Genomic DNA, 8,546 nt, shown 5'->3' with positions numbered 1-8,546 from the left:
ACATGGTGAAATACCATCTCTATTAAAAATACAAAAATTAGCCGGGCGTGGTGGCACATGCCTATATTCCCAGCTACTCGAGAGGCTGAGGCAGGAGAATTGCTTAAATTCGGGAGGCAGAGGTTTCAGCAAGCTGAGATGGTGCCACTGCACTCCAGCCTGGGTGACGGAGTGAGACTCTGTCTCAAAACAAAAAACAAAACAAAACAAAACAAAAGACTTAGAAAACATGAGACCTGAAACTATAAAACTACTAGAAGGAAACATAGAGGAAACGCTTCATGACATTGGTCTGGACAGTGGGATCTTGCGTATGACCCTACAAACACAGGCTACAAAATAGACAAGTGGGATTGCTTACAACTAAAAAGTCTCTGCATAGCAAAGAAAACAATTTAGAGTAATTAGAGAATTCACAGATTGGGAGAAAACTATTTTCAAATAATACATCAGATAAAGTCCAATATGCAAAATATACAAGAAACATAAGCTACTCAGTAACGAAAAACAAATAATGCAATTAACACATGGGCAAATAGTTGAATATACATTCCTCAACAGAAGACACACCTATGGCCAATAGATATATCAAAAAATGCTCAACATCTCTTATCACTGGAGAAATGCAAATTAAAGCCAGAGTGAGGTCAGGTGCAGTGGCTCATTCCTGTAATCCCAGCACCATGGGAGGCTGAGGTGGAAGGATCTCTTGAGCCCAGGAGTTCAAGACCAGCCTGAGCAACATAATGAGAACCTGTCTCTACGTAAAATAAAATAAAAATGATGAAAGATAACAAGTGTTGGCTAGGAGGTGGAGAAAAGGGAATCTTTGTACACTGTTGGTGGGAATGTAAATCAGGACAGCCATTTTGGAAAACAGTATGAAACTTCCTCGAAAAATCTCAAAACAGAACTACTATACGATCCAGCAGTCTCACTACTGTGTATATACCCAGAGGAACTTAAATCAGTATGTTAAAGAGATGCCTGCACTCTCATGATCTATATATGAGCTATATATGAGCATTATATAGCTATATTCACAGTCACTAAGATATGGAAATAAACTAAGTGTCCATCAGTGGATGAATACATTTTTTAAATGTGGTATATATACACAATGGAATTCTATTCAGCCATTAAAAAAAACAGGAAATTCTGTTGTTTGAGACAGCATGGATAAACCAAAAGCATATTATGTTACATAAAATAATCCAGACACAGAGAGACAAATACCTTATGGTCTCACTTATATGTGGAATGTAAAAAAGCTAAACTCATGGAAGTACAGAGTAGAATGGTGGCTACCAGAAGCTGCAGAGAATGGGGCAGGGGGAATGGATGGGGAAAGGGGAAACGTTGGTCAAATCAGTATAAAGTAATCCAGTTAGATAGGAGGAATACATTGTGGTGTTCTGCACAGCATGACTACAGTTAATAATAATGTACTGTACATTTTAAAACAGCTACAAGAGAGGATTTTAAATGTTCTCACCACAAAAAAAGGATAAATATTTGAGGTGATAGATATGCATATTTGCCTGATTTGATCATTCCACAATAAATACACTTATCAAAATGTCATATTGTACCCCACAAATAGATAAAATTAGATTCTGTCAATTAAGAATAAAATAAACTTTTAAAAAAGAGAGAGACTGAGAGGAGAGAATTGGAGACAATGAGTATAGGATTTGTACTCAAGAGGACAGAAATAGGACAGTAACTGAAGGGGTGGTGGAGTGGAGCCAGGGATTGATTGGAAGATGGGAGAAAAAACATGTTTGTCTGCTGATAGGGAGTCCTCATAAAAAGAATATCCAATAGTGACTTGTGAATTTCCTTGAAGTGTTAGGATAACAGAAGAGGCAGGGGAAGGGAGTTAAAATGCAAGTCATCTCTTGAGGGTAGCCGCAATTTGTGCTGCAAAGGAACTGTGGTTGTGGTTGTGGTTGGTGATTGAGATTTCCCTTACAATTAATCACAAGTCATTTGTTAAAGAGCCTCAGTACACCATGTAATGTTTAATCTGCAGCCATTTCTTTTGTAGCTATATCTAACACAAAGCAGAGATGCTTGCATTTTGCCTACCATGGAGCTGTGTACATTCCCAAGGTGGGTGATATGTATGTGTGTGTTTGTATAGCTATATATTTTTTACATAAATATTTTTATATAGTGTGAGTGTATGTATACAGGCATAGCTCAGAGATATTGCAGGTTCAGTTCCATACCACTACAATAAAGTGAATATCACAATATAGCAAGTCACACAATTTTTTTGGTTTTCCAGTGCATATAAAAGTTATATTTGGCCAAGCACAGTGGCTCATGCCTGTAATCCCAGCACTTTGGGAGGCCGAGGCAGGCGGATCACAAGCTCAGGAGATCGAGACCATCCTGGCTACGGTGAAACCCCGTCTCTACTAAAAATAAAAAAAAATTAGCCGGGCGTGGTGGCAGGCGCCTGTAGTCCCAGCTACTTGGGAGGCTGAGGCAGGAGAATGACATGAACCCAGGAGGCGGAGCTTGCAGTGATCTGAGATGGTGCCACTGCACCCCAGCCTGGGTGACAGTGCAAGACTCCGTCACAAAAAAAAAAAAAAAGTTATATTTACACTATATTGTAGTCTTTTAAAGGCACAATAGCATTATGTCCTTAAGAATGTACATGCCTTAATTTTAAAATGCCTTATTGTTGGAAATGCTGATGATCACCTGAGACTTCAGTATATATGTAGACAGTTGAAAACCCACAATTCCTTTCAGCTCTAATAATCCTTGAGCTCATCACACCACATAAAACATATAGATTTCTTATTAAAGTGACAGATTGGAAAATACACAATATGCAGGAAAGGGATAAAAAAAAATGGTATCAAAGAAGTAGGCAAGGGCCAGATCATGTGAGGCTAACAAGTGATCACAGTACATGTCATATAAGGAGTGCCACAATGATGTGTGTACATAGTTCTAGGGGCTTTGAGAAGAGTCACATACATTCCACTTTGCAATGGTGCAGGGTGGTAGCAATGGCTGGTAACAAGTGATCAAAGGGGGCTCCAGATTAAAGGGGGCTCCAGGAGGTAGCAATGGCTGGTAACAAGTAATCAAAGGGGATCCTAGAAGGTCCAAAAGGTCAAATCTATTCAGGAGAGAGTCTTGAAGAACAGTCAGGCACTAGTCAGGCTACCAAGAGTTCAACCCATGTCTAGTTCTTTCTAATGCCTTCCTCTCCTTCTCCTCGATACTCTGTAGGTCAGGCCACTCATACGTGGATCACTGGAGCTTTTTTCTTCAGTGTTTCAAACATGCTGCTTGGTCTGACATACAACTGACCTTCCCCATCTCTCTCTAGACTATTGTGGCTATCTCCTGAATGGTCTTCCTGCTTTCAATATCTATCCCCCACTTGCTTTTTAAAATTCTGTTTGTTTTTAAACTGCAATGTGAAAGGCTCAAATCCATCTCCCACTTTAAATCCACCATTCAAAACTACCATTTCAGAATTCTCCTTTCTCAACGCAGAAATTGTATACTGCCCCTGTGCTTACGAATAATAATAAACTTAGATGATTTCTCATTCACCACTGCAGGATGAAGTCAGACTCCTTAGGGTGCCATATTGGATCCTCTGCACACTGGCTCCACTCTGCTTTTCCAGTCTCAGCTCTTACCACCTCTCCCATTATCTCTGCAATAGTACCGCCACAAATAAGTGCATTTCTCTCATGCCTGTGTCCATAGTTTCATTCTTTGTTCTGTCTGGATTCCTTTTATTTTTTTTCTACCTGGAAGAAAGACAGAAAGTGAGAGAGGGAGAGAGTAATTAAATCGAAGGGTTTTAATAGAGAACAAAATGAGTACTCCATTGAAAACAAAACAAAAATCTTCAGCCTATCATAGAGAAGCCTACCATAGAATTCTACTAAGCATGTTATGAGGACTGGAAGAAATTCACAGATAGAGAAAATTAACGAACTTGGAGAAACTTAAATATAACCTGAACACTCTTCCTCTACAAGGGTTAAAAGTAATTCCATGAAATCATTCCTTACAATAAAGAGATCTTGTGTTGATAAATGGACTACCAGACAGTTCAAGAAACATATTCGTCCTCAATATTCTTTCTGATTAAAGTCATGCTACATGCCATAGGGCCAAAGTTAAATTTGATCCAGAAAGTCTAGCCAATAATGTAGGAAATAACCCTGGACAAGAATTTCTGTTCTTTAAAGGCATCCATCCCAGAAATGCAATTAAGAAAATTTTGGACTCCAGAATATTTGAAAGTCTGCGAGTTTAGTTAACATTCTGGAGGACAAACAAATTTTTAAAAAATGGAATATTAGGAATAAACACTTAAAGAAACCAATAAACAAAAATACAAATATCTCTGAAGAAGGGCCTGGGTTAAAGATCCATGGGCTTGAAGAAGTCAGCCAAAACATGGTGAAATATCTGCTTGTCATGCTGAAACCAAGTACAAATATTATGTAAAGAAATGGGATAAGATTTTGAAAAGACTACAATTTATACAGATGTTAGAAGTATAAGGTATCCTATAAAGTATAAGGTATCCTATAAAATATAAGGTATCATATAAAACTGAAAAATATAAAAATATTCCCAATGAAGGTAGAGGTAATAAAGACAAGGTAAAGTGTAAACAATTACTTGCAAGCCAAATCCAGCCCAACACATGTTTAAGACTTCTGAGCTAAAGTCATACAAGGCAATACAGTTTTCATCTAGCACTCTTCTTCTTTTGAGATGAATGCCGTTGAATTTTAGTTACATGAGTAAAGGACGACCTCAGGCCATGTGTAAGTGTTACAGCTAATAGGCCAGGTGAGGTCCCAGCTGGAAGGCAGCATCAACCATATATGTGAGTAAGGAAGGTTTCAAGGCAACTCTAGCCGCAGTCTGACTGCATGAGAAATCCTGAACAAGAACCACCTGAGTTCAATCAAAGCTCCCCAACCATGAGAAAAAGCAATAAAATGATGATTGCTGGGTTTTTTTAAGCCATTAAGATTTGGGGTGACTAATTATGCAGGATATAGACTGGAGCAGATTTTGGTAACTGCAAATGGGGTGCTGCCAAATAAAACATGGGAGCAAGCAGTGGGAGGAAGTTAGAAGCACCTTGAGAATACTGTTAGCTGAAGTCTAATGGCCCTTAAGGGGGCTATTGGTAAGGGCTTAAAGAAAAGTGAGAAAAATGTTACTGGAACATGAACCCAAAAGTATCTGAGACAGATCTCTGTCAAAAAAAAATGTCTATTTTGCCAAAGTTAAGGACACACTTGTGACACAGCCTCAGGACGTCTGGACGACATGTGCCCAAGGTGGTCTGAGTACAGCTTGGTTTTGTACATTTTAGGGAGACATGAGACATCAATCAATACATGTAAAATATCCATTGGTTCAGTCTGGAAAGGTGGGACAGCTCAAAGCAGGGACTTCCAGGTCATAGAGAGATTTAAAATTTTTCTGATTGGCAATTTGTGAAAGCGTTATTATCAATAGAAAGAAATGTCTGGGTTGCAAAAAGAGGCTGTGGAGACCTAGGTTTTATCATGCAGATGAAGCCTCCAGGTAGCAGGCTTCAGAGAGAATACATTGTAAATGTTTCTTATCAGACTTAAAAAGTCTGTTCCATCAGCAATTCCAAAAGAAAGGAGGGTATAATGAGGCATGTCCAGCTCCCCCTTCCCATCATGGCCTGAACTAGTGTTTTCAGGTTAACATTGGAATGCCCTTGGCTGAGAGGAGGGATCCATTTGGATGGTTGGAAGGCCTTAAAATTTTATTTTTGGTTTACACAAAGTTGGATGAAAGGAGGTTGTTGTTATATAGTGATGGTAAGTTTGGTAGAGTTATTACCTGTGGAAACATGAAAAATAGATAATGTATCACTGAACTGATGGATCCAGCTAAGGGGATTTCCAGACAGACATCAAAAGTGTCACCTAGTTTCTTTAAGCTACTTATCATAAGGTACAGATAGAGAAAAGCAAAATAAATAATTGGTATATATTAACAATCAGCAAAATTAAAAATAGAAGTACTATATAATCCAGCAATTTCAGTTCTGGATATATATCCAAAAGAAATACAAACAGGATCTCAAAGAGATATTTGTCCACTCGTGTTCATTGCAGCATTATTCACAATAGCCAGGAGGTAGAAGCAACCTAAATGCCCGCTGACAGATGAATGGGTAAAACAAAATGCAGTATATGCATACAATGGAATATTATTCAGTCTTAAAAAGGAAGGAAATTCTGTCATGTTACAAAGTAGACATATGTGAAATCAGTCACAAAAAATACTGCATGACTCACTTATATGAGGTATTTAAAGTAGTCAAAATTATAGAAACAGAAAGTAGAAATGGTAGTTGCCATTCTACTGGTGGAAGGTGGAGGTGAGGAGTTGTTATTTGGCATATATAGAGTTTCAGTCATGCAAGATGGGGAGGTTTGTATTACACAGAGCATCCAGTTGACAGTATTATACTTGGAAATTGTTGGGAGGGTAAATTTTATTGTACATGTTTCTTTACTACAATGGAAAATATATTAAAAATCCAGAACTTCCTAGGTGTCAACACAATGCTGTTTTTTATTTTCAGGCTCTTCACATGAAAAACAATGTTAAAAATTAAGAAATGGCTTTTAGACAGAGATCAAATCAAGTTCACTTTCAAGAAAATATGGTCTACAGAGAAAGCCAAGAGTGTGACTGTACAACTCTTTAAGATCTTGAAAAGATTTGAAGGGTACATCACAGACCTTTGCAAGTAGACAAAAGTCTCTATTAAAATCTTAAAAGCATTTCTTGAAGATCCTCTGAATTAAACAATGGGGCTTTTAAAAATCTTTAAGTTGTCCCACAGCAACCTTACAGGGAGCCCAACATAGAAAGGGCTTATTTTTATTCTTATTTGTGAATGTGGCTTTTGTTGAATGAATCAAACCCCAATAAGATTCTTAGGAAACCTACCATATTTTTAGAGAATTGCATTGGTGAAAACATACTCAGCTTGGATTAAGAGGTACAGAGACATTATAAAATGAAAGGTGGCCTTTGGATCTTTGAACTACTATAAGTAGACGCAAGCTGAAAAAAAGAAAAAAATGTACTTAGCTGCAAACACCAGCCATTTCTTATAGAAAAGAAAGAATGATTCACATAGAAGTTGCAAAAATGGTACAGAGATCCCAGGTACCCTTTACCTAGCCCCCAGTGATGATTTATTAGATAACCAAACCTGTATTTAGTATGTCTTTTTTTTTTTCTCTCTCTCTCTCTCTAACTGCTTTTTAAATTTACTCTTTATCTTTGTTTTTCAGCTCTTTGATTATGATGTGCCCAGATATTTTTCTTTGTGGTTTGCTCAACTTCTTGGATTTATGAGTTGATATCTTTCATTAATTTTTAGAGCCTACTCAGTCATTATCTCTTCATTTTCCTCACTTGAATACTTTCTATTTCCTGTATTTAAGTTCATTGATTCTTTTTTCCCTTGCTGTGTCCTGTTTGCTTTTAAGCTCATCCAATAAATTCTTCTCTTCTGATATCATATTTTTTATTTCTAATTTTTCCATTTGGTTACTTTGTAAAAAAATAGATTCAATGTCTATGCCAAATTTCTCTTCTTTGCATGCATGTTGTCCACCATTTTCTACTAGATTACTTAGCATTTTTAAATAGGTATTTTAAAGTTCTTGTCCAACCATTCTAATGTCAGGGCCATTCCTGGATCTGTTTCTATTGGGTGTTTTCTTTCTTATTTTTCCATCAGTTACATTTTCTTTTCTTTTCCTATTTTTTATTTATTTTATTTTATTTTATTTTTTGAGACAGGGTCTTGGTCTGTCACCCAGGCTGTAGTGCAGTGGCATGATCATGGCTCACTGCAGCCTCAACCTCCCAGCCTCAAGTGATCCTCCTGCCTCAGCCTTCTGAGTAGCTGGGATTATAGGCATGCACCATCGTGCCCAGCTAATTTTTTTTTTTTTTTTTTTTGAAACGGAGTCTCACTCTGTCACCCAGGCTAGAGTGCAGTGGTGTGATCTTGGCTCACTGCAAGCTCCACCTCCTGGTTCATGCCATTCTTCTGCCTCAGCCTCCCGAGTAGCTGGGACTACAGGCACCCGCCACCATGCCCGGCTAATTTTTTGTATTTTTAGTACAGACAGGGTTTCACCATGTTAGCCAGGATGGTCTCGATCTCCTGACCTTGTGATCCCCCCGCCTTGGTCTCCCAAAGTGCTGAGATTACAGGCGTGAGCCACCGCACCCGGCCGTGCCCAGCTAATTTTTAAATTTTTTGTAGAGATGGAGTCTCATCATGTTGCCCAGGCTGGTCTTGAACTCCTGGCCTCAAGTAATCTTACTGCCTTGGCCTCCCAAACATTTTCTTGCCTCTGTGTGTCTTGTGATTTTTTATTAATCCCTTGACTTTCTACATCCTAACAGGAAGAAGTCTGTAGCTTCCTTTTTCCATTTATCATCAAAACAAATGCTTTTCCATA

The sequence above is a fragment of the Pongo pygmaeus genome, chromosome 1, assembly GCF_028885625.2.
Source record: "Pongo pygmaeus isolate AG05252 chromosome 1, NHGRI_mPonPyg2-v2.0_pri, whole genome shotgun sequence".
Classification (NCBI taxonomy): Eukaryota; Metazoa; Chordata; class Mammalia; order Primates; family Hominidae; genus Pongo; species Pongo pygmaeus.
Note: the sequence above shows the minus strand (reverse complement) of the source record.